Consider the following 21,937-nt stretch of genomic DNA (forward strand, 5'->3'; position numbering starts at 1 on the left):
AGTTTGACACAAAGAGTAAGTTATACATCACAAACAACAGCCTCTGCTCTTTACCGCCCAGAATTAATTTTCCATTTGCTACGCCTCTCTCCTCTCCAAGCCCATTTTCCTGTCCAGCAGGGCTCTCTCCTCTCTTGAAAAGGCAGGGGAGAAGTGCAGGTCGGGCCTGGAAGAGGTGGCTCAGGACAGATAGTTTAACACCAATGGTTTAAGGATGAGGAAACGGAGGCCTGGAGTGAAGCGACGTCCTGATGTCACCCTTTGTGTCTGTGGTAGAGGTGAGGCTCAAACCTGTCTTCTGGTTGATGAGCCAGGGCCCCCTCCCATGCCCAGGCAGCAGAGGCTGCCCAAGGAGCTGCTTGTTTGCCCTGCTCTTCCCTGCAACCTGCCAGGCAGGCTGTCTCTGCTTCTCTGCCCTGCTCTGTGCCCCAGGAGGGGGCCTCTTGGGGCTGCCCATGCCTCTGGCCACTGCCTGGGCTTGGCTGGTGGGAGGTACCAGAATGAGAAGCAATGGTGGGAGGAGAGAGGAGCTGGGCTATTCCTCCCCTGCTTCTGCCTCTGGGATGCGCGTCTCTGGGAAGAGCTGCCTCCCTCTGTGACTGTGCTTCTGTGGGGCGGCCCTCCTCCACGGCTCCCACTCCTGCTGGCCTCTGGCCACGCCATCCTGCCCTGCCCTGCAGGTCTGGGCTGGGGACAGCTGTCAGCTGCTCTAGTCCAGGAGCCTCCCCATCCCTTTTGGATTTCCTTACCCCTGCCCACCTCAGTCACTAGCCTCTCCATCTGTGTCTCTTTAGTTGAGCCACCTGGGGGAATTCTGTTTTCTATGGGGACCCTGAGTGACACTGGGGTGGACCCATTCTTTATTGAGGACCTGCGCTGGCGACCATCTGCCTAAAGGCACACGCCGGGAGGAAGGGATCCAGACCTCCCACAGTAACACGCGTCCCTCTGGGAGAGTCCCCCCGGCTTGCTTTCCTGGCCACTGACACCCCTTCCCAGGCCTCACGGCGGGTGCTTTGTATGCCACCTCAGGGGAGCCTCGCATGTGGCCCTGTGAGGCAGGGTTTGGCTAGGCCTTCTAAGGGAGGTGGAAATGGAGGCTCAGGGAGGCTACATCTCTTCTCCAGGGTCACCCAGCCTTGGGCAGCAGAGTCCAGTTCCAAACGTGGGGCTAGCTGGCTCCAGCACTGAGCAACTTCCTCTGCACTGTGTAGGAGGTTCGTCTTGCTGAGCTCACGCAGAACACACACACATACAAAGCACATGTGCACACCCAGGCACGAACGACCAAATGCTTTTGAGGAGCAGTAGGAGAGCATGGGCAGGGGGGCAGGGCCGGAAGTGAGGAGGGTTAGATGTGGCAAGTAGGGCTGGGTAAATCCAGGAGGGCATTTTGGAGGAGGCAAGTAAGTCCTGGAGATAAATGGAAACTACATGGAAACACACAACCAGGAGCTTTCTAACCACGCCTCCATAGACTGGCTGCACTGAATCACCAGGGTGGGTGGGGGTTAGGGGCATGCTTTAAAATCAGACTCCCAGGCCTCATCTCTAATGCAGAGAATCAGAATCTCTGGGGGTGCAGCTCAAGAATCTGCTTTGTTTTGCTTTGATAATGCAGCTAGTCATGAGAGCCACAAACCGTTCCCACTTCCCCATCTTACATGCCAGGGATGTAGGTAAAGGAAGTCCAGAGAGGCCTAGGGACTCGCCCAGGGTCTCACAGCAACCAATTCCAAAGCCGGGGCTGGCGCCCAGGCCGCTTGCTTCCCCGCTCGATGCTCAGCCAACGGCTCATTCACCCTCGGGCTTCTCAGTGGGCAGGGTGGAAACACAGCTTCCCTGGATATGGTCTCAGCCTCCTCCCCCGCCCCAGCCACCCTGCAGCCGGTTCTCAAGATGGCAAGTGGGGGGTGGATGAAGGTGGTGGCAAAGCGAGCAAGCGCCTGGAATAACACGACATTTCGAAATGTGAATCACTGGCACTTTCTGTTTTCTCCTGCTCCCTCTCTGCACCCTCCCATTCCCCACACCCCACCAGGCACTCTCTGAGCCGCAGGAACACCAGGCCTGGACATTCACCCAGTGTGTGAAACCAGCCGGGGAAGCCACCTGAGTGGAGGAGTGGGTGGAGTCTGAAATGAGAGCAGAGACTGGGGCTCTGGGCCCAGTGCTATCCCTTCTTGCTGTGTGACTTTGGGCAAGGTGCTGCACCTCTCTGGACCTCAGCGCTGGGATGCTCACCATAAGGCTTGTCGATACCCTTGGGCTGTCACATGGCAGGGACCCCGCAAGACCTATTCTATCCTGAACCCCTCTTCTGCTCTGCTGTCCTGTCATTCCATCATTTGTATTCTGGTCTTTTGAACCCCAAGTAATGGGACCCCAGGATGGTGCTGGTGGGAGGGTGCTGGGAAAGGGGGAAGCTGGGGAGGGGGCAGGTAGGGCTGCCGAGTGGAACGGGGGCACCCAGCCACTGAATGAGTGTCTGGATGTTCCCCCCTTCCCCCGCCAGACTCTTCCTCCACATTCCCTTGACTCAGAAGCTAATGATTCAGAAACAGATCAGCTCTTGGCTCTATGTCACCATGCAGGCATGAGCCAGAGCAAGCCAGCAGTACCCCGGGGCTCAGGGGGCTTGTGCCCTCCTCGGTGTGAAAGGCCGTTGGACATTCCTTAAGTGCCTCCAGTGCTGGGGCAACCCCTCAGGCACCAAGGGTGAGTTGGCTCTGTGTGTGTTTGCGTCCTCATTCCCAGGTCACGCCTGATTCACCCCCTGTCCCCACAGTCCAACACAGTGCTGGGTGCATGGCAGGGGCCCCAGGGACATCCCTACGTGGAATTCGTGCTGCCTGGCCGGGGCCTCCTCTGCCTCAGCAGGCAGGAGCCTTGGTCCTAAGAGGGTTGCCTTTGGGGAAGGCTTTTTTCAGGCCCTTAGTGATCACATTTCTGAAATAGCGGTAGTGGCCAGGCTCACAGGCTGAGGAGCTCTTTCTGCTCTTACCTGCCACAGGGTCCCTCTGCCTCAGCAGGAGAGCAGGCCAGAGTGCAGAGTCTGAGCGAGAGGCAGCTGTGCACGTGCAGGAACTCAGACAGGGCTGGCACATAGCAGTCGCTTAATTAACATCTATGAGGGGAAGGAAGGAGGAGGAGGGAAGAGGCAGACAGAGGGTCGGGCTGGTGTGTGCAGCCCCATCAGCTGGTTCTGTGCCCGTCTGATCCCTCCTGACCCCCCAGCTGACTCCTGCCCACCCTCCTCGACTTCCTCCTGTGGCCTTTTCCCCTCCAACCGAGAAGAAGGTGATGCCGGAAGGAATGGTGGGGCGGGCACGGAAGAGAGCTCCATAGAAAGTGGAGCTCTGTTCTAGAGACTAGGGAAATTGGGCCATAAGTCTCCAGATCTTCTCTGAGGAGCCCTCCATAAAGCGGGAGGTGCTCAAAGGTAAGTGTCCTAACCCTGAACTTGGCAAACTATCTAACCGTAACACTCCACTGACGGCGCCCCAGGTGTAGACCTCTGTCTGGGTGGGAGGGATGGTGTTGAGTTTGCCACTGCACGAGGGTGGTGGTGCAGGGTGTGGCTGTAAGAGAGTAATGCACCCCAGGAAGTGGGAAACCAAGTGGGGAGAGTTCCATGCCCAGGAGCCCAGGGCCCATTTGTGGCTGCTCACGCTCACCAGGTTTTGTCACCTGCCACTGGCTCCTCACCATTGATCAGAAACAGTCCTCCGCTTGCCCTTACGTGTGACCGGGCTGTGGTCAGAGCACCCGACCCAGGCTGGGGCTGGGCTGCACCAGCATCCTGGCCAGCCCTGCCGCAAATGAGACAGGAAGTGCTCTGAAGTGCCTCTGCAGCTGACAGGGGCCGGGGTGGGGGGACCCTGCCAGCAGCTAGCAGGGAGAGTTTGGCTTACATTTTGCAGTGTTTCCAAGGTCAATTTCTTCCTCCTTGTTTCTCTTAATGGCCATCTGGAAAGAGGATATGGTCCAGAAGCATTTCTATTCTCTCTCTGAACCTGAACACAGTTCCCCAAGGATGTGTTGTCTTGGCTGGCACAGGGGGTGGAGAGGATATGGGGACAGGGTGGGCCCTAGCTTAGAATCCAAGCCAAAGGGACTTTAAAGTCAAGAGAAAAAAACTTGGAAAGCTACAACCAGGTCATTTTATCAATGAGGAAGCAGGTCCTAGGGAGGTGAAGTGACTTACCTAGTGACTTAAAAAAAAAACCCCACAAAATTTTCATTTGATAAATGAAGAGACAAAATTATAGAGACAAAAATGTGACCTGCCTAGGGAAACACCACAGTGGCAGAACTCTGGCTGGACCCAAATCTCTGGGCTTTGCGCTCCCTTCCATCCTGCAGGACAGCTCTGTGTGTGTGATCTACTGATAAAGTAGTTACGCTCATCTCCATTTACAGATGAGGAAACCGAGTCTCAGAACAATGGCATACTTGGAAAATGATGACACCTTCAGCTCTGCTGAGATCAGATGCAGCATGTCCAGTGGAGGCCCAGGTCCCAGCTCCTCTAGGAAGCCTGTCCCGACGATTCCAGGGCACATGGAGTCCTTCTCCAAAGTCTTACTGAACTTATTTTGAGCAGTAGAAAAATAATACTAAGAAAGAAGCAAGGAAACACTCATGCAATGCTCATGGCACGCTGCATACCATGCCAGCACTCAGGGGCTCTTAGGGACCACCTTGAGCAGGACTCAGGATAACGCTCCTTCTTTTTTGTTTTTTTTTTTGAGATAGAGTCTCACTCCGTCACCAAGCACCAGGCTGGAATGCAGTGGCGCGACTTCCGCTCACTGTAACCTCCACCTCCCGGGTTCAAGCAATTCTCCTGCCTCAGCCTCCCAAGTAGCTGGGACTACAGGCATGCACCACCACGCCCAGCTAATTTTTTTTTTTTTTTTTGTATTTTTTAGTAGAGACAGGGTTTCACCATGTTGGCCTGGATGGTCTCGATCTCTTGACCTCATGATCTGTCCACCTCAGCTTCCCAAAGTGCCAGGATTACAGGCGTGAGACACCGCACCCGGCCAACACTCCTTTTACAGGCAAGGAAACTGAGGGTCAGAGGACTCACATCCCAACCCATGTCTGTCTGACTCCCAAGTTCAATGTGCTTTTCTCTCTTACTCAGCCCCACATTCTACTCATCTAGAATCATTTCCTGAGGGCTTTCTTGTCTCTGCAATTTGGCTGTAAGTTCATCAGTCATAGAGATCGGTCCCTGCTTGCACCCCATACAGCTGACCTGGGCTTGACCTCGGCAGAGGGTCAGCACAGACTCTAGGTCTTGAGAAGGAGGCAGAGATGGGGCAGAGGCAGCAGGTTGGCTCCAACTCCCCTCAACCACTTCCTAGCGCAGTGAGGGCTGTTAGTTTATTTCTCAGAACCTCAGTTTCCTCATCTATAAAATGGGGTGGTACTCATGGAGTCTCAGACTCCCTGAGTGAAGGTGGGGTAAGGTAAGGAGCTCTGAGTGTCAAGAGCCCGGTGTGAAGCCTGGCACATAGTGGGTATGTAATATGAACTGGGATTACTCCTATCAGCCTGCTCATTTCATGGGGCATCTCTGGGGTGCCCTCTCACCCCCAGCAACTATGATTCAGCCTTCCTTTCCTGGGGGAAGCCTGCCTCTCCCTGGGCCTTGTGTGTGTAGGGGCTGGATCCAGCTGATAGGCACACAGGGGACAGTGTTTCTGTGTCACTCACTTTGGGTGGTGGCTGTGAATGCTGCAGTCTCTGTGTCCCTGCCCTGCCTCCAGACTTTGTCAATCCTGAGAGCTGAGGGTTTGTCGGTGCTTCCAGACACCCAGAGGGAGGAAAAGACCTCAGCCACGACACTGGTTTTCCCTGGCTGGCCTGCCTTGAGCTAGGGAGAAACTCTTCAAGACCAGCTCCCAGCTTCACAGCCCAGGGCGTGGGTGGCTGACTACAGGGGCAGAGCACAGCCCAGGAGACAGTCACTGCAGACACGCTGCCAGCCACATCTCAATTACCACAAAAGCAGGAGCTGCCAGGCCCCCTTATGATGGAGGAGAGACCTGGAGGTGGGGAGAAGAGAGCCTCCCAAGTCAGGGAGCAGGGGTGGGATGCGGTGGGCCATCTGCATGATCTGAACTGCCAGCTTAGCTTAGTTCCCTCAGTCTCTGGTCTTAAGTGGCAAGGGCTCCCTTGGATGCTCAAACCAAGCAGCTCTCTCAAAGGGGAGTTTGGACCTGTCTGGGGCAGGAGTGCTGGTGCCTATGGGTGGTGTTTTCTCTGCACTGAATTATCACCTGGCTATTCACGCAGCCCTGCCTACATCCTGACCTTGCTCCCTCAGCCCCAACCACTCTGCACTTTCTTCTGTCCCTTGAATAAACCAACACGTTCTTTCCCGAGGCCTTTGCCTCAACTCTTTCCTCCGCTCAGACTGCTTTTCCTTCTGACTCTATGCAGGGTACCGTTTCTCATCAAGACTACCCCGTTCATGGGGACCCCCATTCCCCAGGGCAGGCGGCCCTCTTATATGACCTTCATGGCCCATATCTCCACTGGGAGTTACCTTTATTAGATTGTTTCTGGCTTCTTTTTTGCTTCCCCCACTGCAATGGAAACTCCTTGAGAATCTGGATGCTTAATCTGTGCTGAGACCCAGTGCCTCGTGCTGAAGGTGCTCAGGAAATACCTTCTGAATGAACAGAAACGCCTGCCGTCTGCTAAGCTGGAGCTATGATGACAGAAGTCGAGGAATGTGAGGTTCATCTAGAGAGTTCTTGTGAATTTTCCAAGGGTATACATGACACCTAGCTCATTAGATCCCAGGATAACCCGCAGCCCCTCCTTCGCGCAGCACAGGTGAAAGTATTGAGACCTGGAGAGGGGTGGGATCCCCATGAAGGTGACATACCTGACTGGAGGGACAGCAGCAGGAGTGTGGCCCCTTCCTGTAACTGCAGGCTTATGAAACGAAATGTAAGGAGAGCACATTTTCACCTGGACAGGGAGCCTCAGCCTCACAGGTCCTGACGGGGCCAAGACCCCTATGGTAAAGCCCCTCCTGCTTGCAAACAAGGAAGCTGAGATCCAGGGAGGTGCATGGCTGGTCAGAGTCCCCACCACTAATTAGAAGTAGTCTTCAGATTGTAGATGCATCTGTTTCTTTGTGTGCCAAGCCGGTGGGGAAGTCAAGCTTACCAGTGTCCATGTGGGGCTAAAGGGGTCTCGGATGAGGACCCCAGAAAGCATCCTGAGGAGAGAGGACCAGGTTGCCTGGAGCCCCTCTGTGGAAGCCCTGGGCAGGGGTCAGTACAAGGGAGAAGTGAAGAGCAGTGGTCTCAAAGCTTTTCAGTCAAGAAAAAAAAAATCAGACCACACAGTCATCAATACATGTATATATATATTTGTTTACTCACTGTATACATTCAAATATAATATGTATGAAAACTGCAAAAATAGAAATGTTGAAATGAGATTTTAAAGCATATGTAACATTTCTGTTATTTTCTTCCCATAGGACAATCATGCCCAGCCCTGGGCATTAGGGCACTCCCTGTGCAGAGCACTCACTAGGCACAGGCACTTTGGGGCCCAACAGACAGACCTGTGTTTGAATCTAGGACTTTCTTGCCATTATCTGTGGCTTTAGGGCGGCTTCTGGGACACAGTCTCTTCCTCTGTAAAATGGGACAATGATTTCTACTTTGCTGTATGGTTTAATTGAGGTAATACTTAAATGGTGCTTGGTACTGGGCCTGGCAGCCTGAAAGAGCTCATATATAGTAACTATGGTGATTATTATTGCCGTGATCGGGCTCGTCCTTGTTTGCTAAAATTAATGAAACTCAACTATAAATACCGTAGACCCGCAGGCTTGTTTGATGAGCTGCCCCATCCTCACCAGAGATGCCGGGTCACCGCTGAGTATAGCCCGGAACAAAGATGACAGTTTCCCTTGGCTGAATCTGATGCCCCCAGCATTGATGCAGATGGACCTGGAACCTGGAGAAAGGCCGGGGCTGCGCGTCCCCGAGGGTGGGGCTGAGAGGCTGGTCAGATTTCAGCTTCCTCTGTGTTCCTTTTAAAATAATTGAAGTGTCAGCTTGGGTTCATGGGCTGGTCACGGTTTCCATCCCTCCCTAACTTCATAAGGCAAGTCCATGAATTATACAGTGCCAGAGCAGACGGTGCTAAGTAAGGATGCATCACAAGCCGGGCTTAATAAGGACACTCCAGCTATTCTTGGAAGGCATTTGCAAGTCAAAAATATGGTGCATGGAGATCTGATGTCGACTTCAAAATCTGAAGATTTCAGCTGGGTCAGCATTATTTTATGTTAAATCCCATCAAAACAAAAAATAAAGAAATAAGGAAGCGATATAGTACATGGTTTTGCTTTGTTTTTTGATGTTAACCTTTTAGTAATAACACAAATGGTCAAATGTGCCTACCTCCTCCCACCCACCCCAACCCCATCTCCCATTCCCACACCCCCTCTAAGTAATGTCAACACACATTCTCATGGACTCATATGGTGTGGGTAGACATTCCCTTGCTGTGGAATTAGAAAGTGTTCCTACCATTATAATTGTGTGCCAAATAGTGAGAAGATAAAAGCTTTCCCATTTTCTTTTTTTCACCAAGGTTTTGCATGACCCATACCTGCTCTTTTCTGTAACATGTCCACGTGTTAGAAACTCAGCTATTTACCAAAAAAAAAAAAAAAAAAAAGGGGACTGACATCTATTTAAAAAATTAAATTGCACTGGGGGATAAGCACCAAGAACCATAGTAAAAGCTGGGAAACTTTTCTTCTCTACTCCAGGAGGGTAGCATTTCATCCAAAATGCCCCAGGAGAGAGGGCTGACCGTTCTAGATGGCTCCTTCCTGAGAAACAGCTGCCTCCGTAGGAGATGCTGGATCCTGTAGTGCAAGGATCCCACTTAGACTTCCCTTTATGGGTTCGCAGGTGGCTTTGTTTATAAACAGTATTTCAGGGGAAAGGCAAGCAGGCATCACGCGCCAGGAGGTGAGGGGAGCACCGAAGCAGGAATATCTAAGAGGCCCCTGCAAATCTTCTCTAGCCATTGATGGCAAAAAAGGATCATGGTTTCCCTAACTCACCTCCTTGCAAACTGGAGAACCACTAGCATCTTTGTGTACACAAGAGCCAGGTTTATTTTGGGAATCCTTAAATGTAAACCCAATATGTCAGCGATGAGAGTATTTATATCAGCAACAAAGTGCAGGAACAGCCTGTGAATTGGAAACCTCTTGGGTTGGAAAAGTCCAAGTGCTCAGAAGAAGGTGTGTAGACTAGCATTTCTCAAACTGAAATATGCCCAAGAATCCCCCTGGGGATCTTGTTAAAATAAAGACCAAGATTCTGTGAAGGGCCTGAGATGTTGCATTTCTAAAAGTGCCCAGGTGATGCTGCTGCTGGTGGTGGTCCATGGATCCCACTTTGAGTGGTGAGGGTATAGGCTAGGTGCCTTCTTCTAAGAAGGCTTGCATTCAGGTTACTGGGCTCGGGTGCTGTGATGAGGGGTGGGGAGACATGGCTTCACGTCTTCTTCTAGATTGTGCCCTAGTCGGACATGATTGGCTCATACAGGATGGTGACCAAGGGGTGCTGGGCAGGCAGAGGCATGGGACAGAACACAAGACCGTTAAGTCAGGAGAAGATTTGATTCTCCTGGCACCACCTGGCTCCCCTACCCGGCCTTGGAGTAGCAGAGAGTATTAGATGACAGGAACGTCATTGGCAGCTTTCATAAGAGCAGATATGAAGTCTCTAGGATATGTTAAGTTAAAAACCTAAGTGTAATGTGGTGTGTATGGTAGGTTGACACTGAGTAAAGAAAGTGAGGAAACACATACACATAGGTGTGTTTGTGTAAATGGAGAACATCTCATTCTGAAAAGATACACAGGAAACCATACACAGTGGCCGCCTTTGTGGGGAGAAACTGGGAAAGAAGACACATGGAACGAGAAGAGCCTCCCTCCAATGGAAACACTCACTTCTCTGGCCACAGTGATTGGTTCAGCAGGCTTGGACATGTGACATGCCCTGGTCCAATCAGAGTGAGTCTCTGGATATTTGCTGGACTGTGTTATTCTCCATTTCCACTGTCATTCATCACTCTGCCCTCATTCCAGTGAGGCTCACTTGTCAGCATCTGCTGAGATCTGCCATCCAGTGTGGGCTTTGGACAGTTATTCCCCTCCTTGCTGGCATCAGCTGGGACATGACAGTGTCCTCATCTGATCTCACAGGACATCGTCTCCTGTTGTTGTGAGCCCCCTGGGAGGCTCTGCCTTTCAGGTGACCCCCTTGCCCTGTTCCCTGTAGGCGTGGAGAAGCCCATTTATTCTCTCTGCACCACGCTGAGGGATTGGCACTCTCTGGGTCCATATATCTGGGCTCCTCCACTGGACAGGGATCTCTCTCTAAGATTTGCTATCATCCCAAGGCCCCTCCCTTCTTGTTTCCCAAACTGGCCAGAGATTTCTGGGTCTGATACTTCCTCTCTCACTGAGATTGAACCACAAGAGGAGTCAAGCATGTGACTCCTTGTCCCCGCCTCACACATCAGTAGCTCCTTCTGCTGCTCTCACCTCTGCCTCCGCCTACCCCACCCCTCTTAGTTAAACGTGTCTAATCTCGGCAGCATGGCAGTCTGGTTCTCCAGCTCTCCTTTTTCTAATCTAGACTTTATGCCCCAATTCCTTCAGAGCTTTGCTTCTGATGATGCTAAAACTAGGCTTTTAGAACTGGGAAAAAAAAAGAGTTTTTGCAAATCAAAAGCCATATCTTTCAAGAACTTGTCCCTGCTATGAGTACCAAAGTTCTATTTTGAAATGAAAAGAGTTGACTGTTTCTCTTCTCCTTGCGTTCCATGTTCCTGATGTAATAATCCTTATCTTGCTTGAAGCCAGGCACCTTTGCCTTGGGTCCATGGGTGTGGGAAATACGATTGTCATGCTGTGGCGTCAATGGCCCGTCAGCTCCCCTCAGTCTTCCTAAGTTCTGCAGGGGAACAGGAGGAAGCAGTTTTGGAGTTGGGGCGCCCAACCCGTGGCAGCACTAGTCCCACTCCTGCCACTCAATTGTGGCATGATCCAGGGAAGTCGCTGAATCCTTTTGAACCTTGCTTTCCTTATCTGCAAAATGGGGAGAGCAACAACCACCTCTCAAGGTCGTTTCAGGATCAAGGGAGATAACACACGTGAAAGTGCTTTGCAAATTACAAAGTATAGTATAAACATGAAGCATCATTACTTTTCAGTGTTCTTAATTTCTTCGTGTAGTTTTCCTTGCTATTTGTTCACAGAGCCATGAACGTATTGTAGTGTGCAGAACTTACATTTTAATGTGTCTGCTGGCTTCTTGAACTGTATGTGAGTGCTTGGAAGACAGGGACCACACCCATGTGATCTTGGCACTTGTTGCCTTCAGCCAGTGTCTGGCATAGAGTAAGTGCCCAGTATGTGTTTGTGGATGAAGGGGTGGGCACTTAGCAAGCACTTAGCTAATTAAATGGATAATCAGCCAGGAGCAGCAATGGGCTGGGACTTCTGTAGACTAGTGGTTTTCAACTGGGAGCAATTTTGCCCTCTTAGGCTTAGAGGGTATTTGGCAATCTGGAGATGTTTTTGGTTGTCACAGCTTGGGGAGTGCTACAGGTATCTAGTGGGTAGAAGCCAGGATGCTGCTAAACATCCTACAATACACAGGACAGCCCCCTATAACAAATAATATTTCAGCCTAGAATGTCGAGACTGCCATGGCCTAGAAGCGCTGCTGTAAGCTCTCTTTTTAAACAGTCCTGAGAAATAAGTCTTGTGAATCCGGAATTGGAAGGGAGCCTTAGACTTTGGGTTTAAAAATAATTTCTTGATAATCTTTGATGAATGGAGGGGCGAGGGTGGAGATATGGTGGTTAATGACGAAGATTCTGAAAATTATTACTACCTGGGGGTGGGAGAGGTGAGAGACTTTGGAAAATGTCCAGCTGAAGAAGAGAAGAGGGTTGGCATCAGACAGGATGGGGTGGAGCCCTAGTGTGCTGGGAGTCACTGAAAGAACCTCTGAATAGAGAAGGGAAACGTGCTGAGCTCTGTGACTGTCCATCAGTTCCCTCTCCTCCTTCTGTAGAAGGTACCTGTTGAACTCAGGCATGAGCATGTGACTTGATTTGGCCAATAAAATGTGCGAGAAGTGACTTCCACTTTGGGGCAGACACTTTCCGAGTGAGTGTGTACTTCCCCATGTTCCCCAGTGTGGCTGCTTAGCCAGCCTGGGCCCCAGAATGAGACAACAGCAACATAGAGCATGACCCGTAATTGCCATGAAGATGAGAGGGAAACAGACCTGGGATGCCTTACACCACTGCAGGTTTTTGGATTGTGCTTTATTGCACCATAATCTATCCTATCTTGAGAATGTACTATATTTGGGCTGATGTAGATCACAAGCCTGTGTAACTAAAGATCAATTCATCTTCCCTCTGCCCTTTGAATTGGTTTGCACAGGGATCTTTGAGGTGTCTTGGCTGAGACAGACAAATGCCAAGTGACTTGGACCCCTAACTGCTGTCAACGAAAAGAGTCAAACTCTGTAAAATATTTGGAGAGGTTTATTCTGAGCCAAATATGAATGACCAATGGCCTGTGCCACAGCTCTTGGGAGAGAGATCCTGAGAACATGTGGCCAAGGCGGTCAGGCTACATCTTGATTTTATACATTTTAGGAGGACATAAATCATCAATCAATACATGGAGGATTGGTTCAGTTGGGAAAGGTGGGACAACCTGATTCAAAGATTTTCTGATTGGCAATTGGTCAAAAGAATTATTGTTTAAAGACTTGTAATCAATAGACAAGAATATCTGGGTTTACAATAAGTGACTGTGGAGACCAAAGTTTACCATGCAGATGAAGCCTCCAGGTAGGAGGCTTCAGAGAGAGGTGCAATCTTGGCTCACTGCAATCTCCACCTCCTGGGTTCAAGCAAATCTCATGCCTTAGCCTCCTGAGTAGCTGATATTGCAGGTGTCTGCCACTGTGCCTGGCTAATCTTTATATTTTTAGTAGAGATGGGATTTCACCCAGGGTTGGCCAGGCTGGTCTCTAACTCCTGACCTCAGCCTCCCAAAGTGCTGGGATTACAGGCATGAGCCACCGCCCCCAGCCAAGAATAGACTGTAAATGTTTCTTATCAGATGTAAAGAGTATTCTATCAGTACTTCCAAAAGGGAGGAGGGTATAATGAGGCATGCCCAGCTCCCTGTTCCCATCATTTCCTGAATAAGTTTTTCAGGTTAACTTTGGAACACTCTTGGCCAAGAGGAAAGGTCCATTTAGATGGCTGTGGGGCTTAGAATTTTATTTTTGGTTTATGCTGTCCATCTGCATTCTCACAGCTCCAGGAGGCAGGAGCCATGGTGGGTCCAGAGGAAGGCAGCTGACACTCCAAAACTCCCCTCTCACTGCTGGTTAAATGCCAACTTCACAGAAAGATATATGATGGTTCTATTTATTTAGTCATCACAAATGTCACTATTATCACAGATGACATTAATTTTTAAGAGAAAAGGAAGAAAATATGTCACATTTCTGTTTTGTGCATATGCTGATTGAATGAAAAGTTTATACCAGATGCCAACTCAAAATAAGGACATATAAATATTTAATTGTTTGTATGTATGTATACGTTGCTGTATACACAATATGTATCTATACAGACACAGAGCACTGATTCTCAACGGGGGGTGATACTTTCCAGGGGGACATATGGCAATGTCAGGAGAACTTTTTGGTTGTCCCAGCTGAGGGCTTGGGGGTACTCCTGATATCCAGGGGGTAGAGGCCTGGGCTGCTGCTAAGCATCCTTCAGTGAACAGGGCAGCCCAGAGCATCTGAACTGTGCTGAGGTTTGGAGAACCTGGCCTGGATGTACATCTAAAGCCAGGAGTTCTGAGGCTGTTGTGTGTGAAGCCATGAGTGCTGGCATCTTTCTTCAAAGCATCATTGATAAACACTGCTTGATTCATTTCACGTCCCCACCTTGGCTGACTCATCTAGAAGAAACCGCAAGTCACAGATCAGTGGGGGGCCAGCCCTCTTGGTCCTTACAATATAGCTTCGATGGCACTGGGCTTCCCCTGGGAACACACACGGTCAAGCATAGCCGCCCTGCTCAGTTCTCAGGATGACAACTATTGATTCACACCTAGTGTGCTTTGTGCCACACTTGGGATGGGAGTCGCAACTGTGGAAAGGTAACGGTGTGGGAGGAAGGCAGTGAGAAGGGGAACCAGAGAAGGGAGGGCAAGCCATGTTAGTTTTAAGAAGATATGAGAATTTGCACATCATTTAAAACATTGCTTGTAAGGACTGCTTAGGCACAATTTGTGTATATTGAAGACATTGAGATACGTGATTTTATAGCTATAGCTATATGTAATATATACACATGCACATGTGTGTATATATGTGTGTTTGTGTGTGTGTGTGTGTGTGTACACACATTAGTAATGAGGTGAACCATTTACTGTCCTAACAGCTGGCACCAACATTCCACATGGAATGGGAACCGACTTTGAGAAACTTTCTGGATAAGTCACTGGACTGAAGAGAGAGACTTGGAGGGCAAACGTGTCAGCTGGACCCCCAGAGAATAAGCTAGCTTGCTGCTGAAGATGGAAACCTTGTCACTTTTGTTCCTGAGATGGGAGATTAAGTAAAAAGCAACGAAAGAAAACAAAAATACAGAAAAAGAGGGAGGAAGACGGAGTAGCCAGAAAGGTGATGAGATGCTAGGATGCTCTGTGGGTGGCAGAGCCCGTGAGAAATGTGTGGTGGGCTTTGGGGACAGGGGTGAAGTCGGAAGGCCATTAGGAAGCAGAGTGTAGCACTCCTTTGCCACTTTTCTAAGTAGGGGAGAAAAGAAAGAATGACAGCGTGACCCTAGGGTGTTTGTCATGCAGTGTGCTCAGAACTGTATTAACAGGACGTCTTTCCAGTCCCGTCCGATGCTCTGTGTGAGCAGGTTTGAGTTGCCCAGGGAAGAGACTCAGCCTCCCTTCCCCTGTGCCCTCCCTTCCCCTGTGTCCTGCTTCACACCTCCACGTGGTGTGTGAGGGAGGGCACCAGAGGCTGAAGCCATGCTTGGACCCTAAGCTCCAGCCTAACCCAGTGAAGTCTCAGGGGAGACCTTGAAACATAAGTCAGGGGTTAGTGTTTCCAGCCACATGGATCTAGATGCTAAGAAAGCCAGGGAGCTCCAGCTGACAGGTGGGAAACCAGACGTACTCCACCAAACGATTAGACCAGATGCCAACTCATTTCCAGATCCCATTGCCAGAGATACTAGAAAAGCGCTTAGGTAAAACAAAGCGAGGAATCGGAGGCAGACACAAATCCACCAAGTGGAGAATCCACAGACTTGCAGCAATGTCACTAATGCTCTGAAGGAGGCAAATTCCTCAGACTTGTCACATATTTGCAGTTTCAGTCTCCTGAGATTCTGGAGTCTGGGATCTGGGACGGGGTGAAGGGAGGCGTGCTTTAGCCACATCCTGCCCTGTACTGCTGAATTCTCCTGCACGTGCTCAAGGGCTTGCAAATGAAAGGTCACCTGGGCCTCCATCAGTTGTGTGGCCCGTGGACAATGAGCAGCCTGGCAAAGGCAGAGGTCTGCGAGGTGGGGGCGTTGGGACTTTGTGGCCACGTTTGCCCATGCCTGAGCTCCAGGTCCTTACTCTAACACAGGCACACTGCAGAGAGATTGCAGATTCGGTTCCAGACCACCACAATAAAGTAAATATCACAGTGAAGCAAGTCACATGATTTTTTTGGTGTTCCAGTGCATATAAAAGTTATGTTTACATTATATTGTTGTCTATTAAGTGAGCAATAGCAGTATGTCCAAAAAACAATGTACCTATCTTAGTTAGAAATACTTTATTGATAAAAATGCTAACGATCATCAGAATATTTAGGGTGTTGTAATCATTTTGCTGGTGGAGGGTCTTCCTTCAGTGCTGATGGCTGCTGACCGATCTGCATGGTGGTTACTGAAGATTGGGATGACAGTGGGAGTTTCTTAAAGGTCAAAAACAATGAAGTTCCTTGTATCAATTGACTCTTCCTTTCAAAAAAGATCTCTCTGTAACATGAAAGGTTTGATAACATTTATCCACAGAAGAACTTCTTTCAAAATTGGAGTCAATCCTCTTAATCTCCATTCCTGCTTTATCAATTAAGTTTGTGATATTCTAAATACTTTGTTGTCATTTCAACAATGTTCACGGTTTTTGCACCAGTAGATTCCACCTCAAGAAACCACTTTCTTTGTGTATCTGTCAGAAGCAACTCCTCATCTGCTGAGGTTTTATCTCAAAATTGCAACAATTCAGTATCATCTTCAGGCTCCACTTATAATTTTGTGTCTCTGCCACTTCTGCAATTACGTCCTGCACCGAAGTCTGAAGCCCTCAAAGTCATCCATGAGAGTTGGAATCTACTTCTTCCAAACTCCTATTGCTATTTTAACCTTGTATGAATCACAAATGCTCTTAATGGCATCTAGAAGGAGGAATCCTTTCTAGAAAGGTTTCAATTTATTTTTCCCAGATCCATCTAAGGAATCACTATCTATGACTGCTAAAACTTAAAAAAATATATATTCTTTGAATAATAAGACTTGAAAGTTGAAATTACTCCTTGATCCATGGGCTAAGAACGAATGTTGTGCTAGTGGTCATGAAAACATGAATTGTACATCTCTTTGTACATCTCCATCAGAGTTTTTGGGTGACCAGGTCCATTGGCAATGAGCAGTCATATTTTGAAAGGAATCTTTCTTCCTGAGCAGTAGGTCTCAACATTAGGCTTAAAATACTCAGGAAACCATGTTGTAAACAAACGTGCTATCATCCAAGCTTTGTTGTTCCACTGACAGAGCACAGGGAAAGTAGATTTAGCATCATTCTTAATGGCCCTAGGATTTTTGGGATGGTAAAGGAGGAATGGGCTTCAACTTAAAGTCTCCAGCTGCATTAGCCCCTAAGAAGAGAGTCAACCCGTCCTTTGAAGCATGGAAGTCAGGCATTGACTTTTCTTTATCTATGAAAGTCCTGGATGGCAACTTCTTCCAGCAGTAGGCTGTTTCATCTATGTTGAAAATCTGTTGTTTAGTGCAGCTACTTTCATCAATCATCTTAGCTAGGTCTTCTGGATAACTTGCTGCAGCTTCTCAATCAGCACTTTCTGCTTCACTTTGCACTTTTACATTCTGGAGATGGCTTCTCTCCTTAAACCTCATGAACCAAACTCTGCTAGCTTTCAACTTTTCTTCTGAGCTTTCACAGCTCCCTCAGCCTTTGTAGAATTAAAAGAGGATTAGGCTCCGGATTAGGCTTTGGCTTAAGGGAATGTTGTGGCTGATTTGATCTTTCATCCAGACCACTCAAACTTTCTCCATGTCAGCAATCAGGCTGTTTCGCTTTCCTACAATTCGTGTGTTCACTGGAATAGCACTTTTCGTTTCCTTCAAGAACATTTCCTTTGCATTCTCAGCTTGGCTAACTGGTGTGAGAGGCCTGGCTTTCAGTCTCTCTTGGCTTTTGACACGCCTTCCTCACACACTTCATCTTTTCTAGCTTTTGGTTGAAAGTGACAGACTGTGACTCTTTTTTTCCACTTGAATAATTAATAACCCATTATAGGGTTATTAATTGGCCTAATGTCCATATTTTTTGTGTTTCAAGAAATAGGGAGGCCCAAGAAGAGGGACAGAGACAGGGACTAGCCAGTAGGAGCAGTCAGAACACACACACGACATTTATCAAGTTCTCCATGGGTGTGGTTCATGGCACCCCAAAATTATTACAATAGGAACATCAAAGATCACTGATCACAGATCACCATAACAGATGTCATAATAATGACTAAGTTTGAAATATCGTGAGAATTACCAAAATGTGACAACACAGACACAAAGTGAGCACAACCTGTAGGAAAAATAGCCCTGAGAGACTCGCTGTATGCAGGATTGCCACAACCTTCAACTTGTACAATAGCAGCATCTGCTGAGCACAAGCAAGTGAGCTCAGTACCATGAGGTGTGCCTGTAAATAGCACGAAGTCCCCTAGTTTCTCTTCCCTCACCTGCAGGAGCCTTTAAACCTGAGACCTGAGTTGGGTATTGTCCACTGGTTTTCAGCACCCATTCTCACCTCTTTCTATGGCGTCTCCCTGGGCTGTCATGGGAGGTAAGATAAAAATGACATTTCTCAAACTCTACTGCAGCTATTGCCCTGGCAGTACGCTTCGATCTGCCAATGAGATGCCATCAAGCTGAGATGTGGAGTGGAAGTGAGGCAGAGGCTCCCTTTCTGTTGCTTGGCGCAGTTTTCTGTGAGAGAGGTAGAGATGTGGGGCCCTCTGCCCCAGTGTTTCTGCATCCAAGCTCCTGCCTTGTTGAAGGTGAGAAAAACGGCTGTGATGACTTTATGACCCTAGCTTCTGGCTTCAGATCCCGGGACCACAGCTAAGGGGCTGCATTCTTGAAGAAAGAGTGGTGGTCTCCTGATTCTCCCCAGTCCTGTCTGTGTCAGAGGGAACAGCTCTCTCAGTGGGTTGGTTCTGTGGTTTTTGGAGAGACATTCTTGGAGGCACGGGCAAGAGCCTGCTGCTCTAGCCCTTCCAATGCTTGTCTGTTTATTTTACTTTAAGTTATGGGATACATGTGCAGAACATCCAGGTTTGTTACACAGGTATACATGTACTATGGTGGTTTACTGCACCTATCAACCTGTCATCCAGGTTTTAAGCCCTGGATGCATTAGGTGTTTGTCCTAATACCCTCCCTCCCCTTGCCCCCCACCCCCTGACAGGCCCCGGTAGTGTGATGCCCTCTCCCTGTGTCCATGTGTTCTCATTGTTCACTACTGCCTATGGTGAACATGTGGCGTTTGGTTTTCTGTTCCTGTGTTAGTTTACTGGGAATGATGGTTTCCAGCTTCATCCGTGTCCCTGAAAAGGACATGAACTCATTTTTTTTTTTATAGCTGCATCATATTCCATTTTTTAAAAAATCCCTGTATTAAATGCTTTTCTGTTGAAAATGGCTACACTGGGGCAGGTGCAGTGACTCAGGCCTGTAGTTCCAGCACTTTGGGAGGCCGAAGTGGGTGGGTCGCCTGAGATCAGGAGTTCGAGACCAGCCTGGCCAACATGGTGAAACCCCATCTCTACTAAAAATACAAAAATTAGCTGAGCTTGGTGGTGCACGCCTGTAATCCCAGCTACTCAGGAGGCTGAGGCAGGAGAATTGCTTGAACCTGGGAGGCAGAGATTGCAGTGAGCCGAGATCCCGCCACTGCACTCCAGCCTGGGTGACAGAGTGTAAAACTCTGTCTCAAAAAAAAAAAAAGAAACAAACAAACAAGAAAATAGCTACACTGGGTTCTGTTTCCCACTAACTGACACAGGACCTTATAAAGACTGCCAGAGGCGTTGTTAAGAACCATTGAACTAATACCCTGGATTTAGAACAGAAAGTTCACAACACGCAAACAGCCACAAAGGAGGTAGAGTGGGTTCCTTTCCCAGCCAGCACTTCCTCCTCTCTGAGAGTTAAACCTGGATTCTCATGGACAAGGGGACTGTCCCGACTCCTCTGGCCCCCACCACGTTCCTGTCTCCCAGGCTGGGCTGGGACTAGGGTGAGGCAAAGGTGCCTAGGCACAAAACTGAAGGCGGCACTCACCCTCAGGGCTGCTCTAGTGCGGGCTGACCCCGGGAGCCGGTGCCTCTGTAAATTTTGTGCTTTACTTGCCTCACCCCAGTCTTGGCCTCCTCAAAAATCTGACCTAGGTGGACCTAGCTGACATCGACGTTGAGTGCAGAGAACTCTTGGCTTCTTCTTGTGCTGTGGCTCAAAGACCAGTCTGTAAGTAGCTCCTCTGGAGGGCTCTCAAGTCTGCCCTGCACCTCACACTGTGCCTAGGTGAGGCTGCAGCTCCCAAAGGCTCTCTGCATTCTCTCTGCTGTGTCATCCCTATCCCACTGCCAGGAGGGAGGACCTTTGGTCCCAAGCTCAAAACAAGTTCCCACTAGTTATGCCAACATGACATTTTCAAGTAACATAAGACACCCCCAGGGGGATGGCAGCTAGGGGCATTGCTCTGTGAGCACTTCATGCCCAGTGCTCAATCATTAGGCTGTATGAACAGAAGCACATTGTGCAAAACAAGGGAGGGGAGAGTTCTGCTCCACTCCAACTCACCAAACACACCTGGAGAGGCTCCACTTCCAAGGGGCTGGAGTCCTTGAAGGAAGAACAATTGGCAAACAGCTAATCAACATACAGGTGTTGCTCAATTTTAATAGAAAGTAGGGAGGTGCAGACGAAAGCAGCAGAGTCGGAAGGTACTTTTTGCCCTTATCAGATTGTCAGAAGTTAGAATGGCTGGGCACAGGGGCTCATGCCTGCAATTCTAGCACCGTGGGAGGCCAAAGTGGGAGGACCGCTTGAGCCCAGGAGTTTAAGATCGGCCTGGGCAACATAATGAGACCCCGTCTTGACAAAAAGAAAGAAAGATTTAAATCAAAAAAGGAAAAAAATTAGAAGCATGAATGATTCCGTAGCAAGGTCTCGGGCTGGGTGCTGTCTCATACTGGCTGAGGGAAAGCAGAGAAGGCAATGCCAAGGGTGGCGTCAGTGCTTTTAGAAAGGAGGGACATGAAAATGGCTTCTTCTGTCTGTTTCGTAATGGCCGCCTACCTAGCAAGAGGCAGATAGCAAAGCCATGGCCTTCCCTTCCATCCTGTTCACAGTCACTTCTTATCTGCCTGGAAAGTTCACTGGAAGCTCGAGGGAGCAGCTGCTGAGGCAGGCCGTTCACGGAAGATTTCAGCCTTAGAACCTATTCAGATGAGCACACTGCCCTCCTTGCGTGGGCTCTGAAGATTTCCCAATCTGGGTTTCCAGGAAACCCTGGGCGCTACTGAAAACACATCTGGAGTGGGGACGGAGGAAGCCAGCCTGCAATAGCCTACATAGCCATGGACTATGACCTGTTATTGCCTGATGGAAGTATAGCCCCTGGGTGCTAGGTGCGAGCAAGGGTGCTGGGGTGGTGCAGGGTAAGGGGAGATGTAAAGAGAGGGAGAAGGAAGCTCTTGATGACAGGGGATTGTGTACACCTCCAGGAGGTTTTGTGAGTGCCAGGTGCAATCATGATTGGTAAAGACACACTGGCAACTCCTGGAGAAGCGTTAACACACGGGAAGAGGAAAGTCAGGAAGGGGCGATTTCTCTTTAGAGAGGTGGCACAATGTGGCTATCCTAGTGAGAAAGTAAGTCTTACCTTGGTCTCTGTCTTGCAGTGTGACCTGAACCTATTTGCTTAACCCCTCTGAGTTCCAGTGTGCACATGGTAACGTGCTAGCATTCTTACTTAGAATGTGAAAGCAAAAATAAGAGTATGTAGAAAGGTATGTTGAGATGTTTCCACTGTTACACAAATGAAGGGGTTGGGTGTTATGTCCACATCTCTTGTCTGGCTCTTCCCTCTCTACCTCCAGCCTAATCTTCCCCTGCTCCACCTCACTCTGTCCTCAGCCTCACTGGCCTTCATTAGGTTCTAGAAAGATTTATCCTCTTTCCTGCCTCAGAGCCTTAAGACATGCTGCTCCCTGTTCCTGTAATACTCTTCTCTTTTTAAATTACTGTTATTTAATTTTTGAGATGGAATCTCCCTCTGTCACCCAGGCTGGAGTGCAGTGGCACAATCTCAGCTCACTGCATCCTCCACCTCCTGGGCTCAAGCGATTCTCCCACCTCAGCCTCCCAAGTAACTGGGATTACAGGCGTGTGCCACCACACTTGGCTAATTTTTTGTATTTTTGGTAGAGATGGGATT

General features: G+C 49.1%; 1 long non-coding RNA gene across 1 annotated transcript in view; it reads left to right on the forward strand.

Annotated features, from left to right (window-relative positions):
- LOC135275102 (uncharacterized) overlaps positions 1–21,937 on the forward strand; it is a 100,526-nt gene that overhangs the window by 70,164 nt on the left and 8,425 nt on the right. Inside the window, exons 3-4 of the long non-coding RNA XR_010342809.1 lie at positions 6,624–6,790; positions 12,159–12,253. This is a non-coding gene — a long non-coding RNA (uncharacterized LOC135275102). The remainder of the gene's footprint in view (positions 1–6,623; positions 6,791–12,158; positions 12,254–21,937) is intronic.

This window comes from Aotus nancymaae, unplaced genomic scaffold (assembly GCF_030222135.1).
Source record: "Aotus nancymaae isolate 86718 unplaced genomic scaffold, 86718_ANA_hifiasm-v0.15.2.pri h1tg000003l, whole genome shotgun sequence".
NCBI lineage: Eukaryota > Metazoa > Chordata > Mammalia > Primates > Aotidae > Aotus > Aotus nancymaae.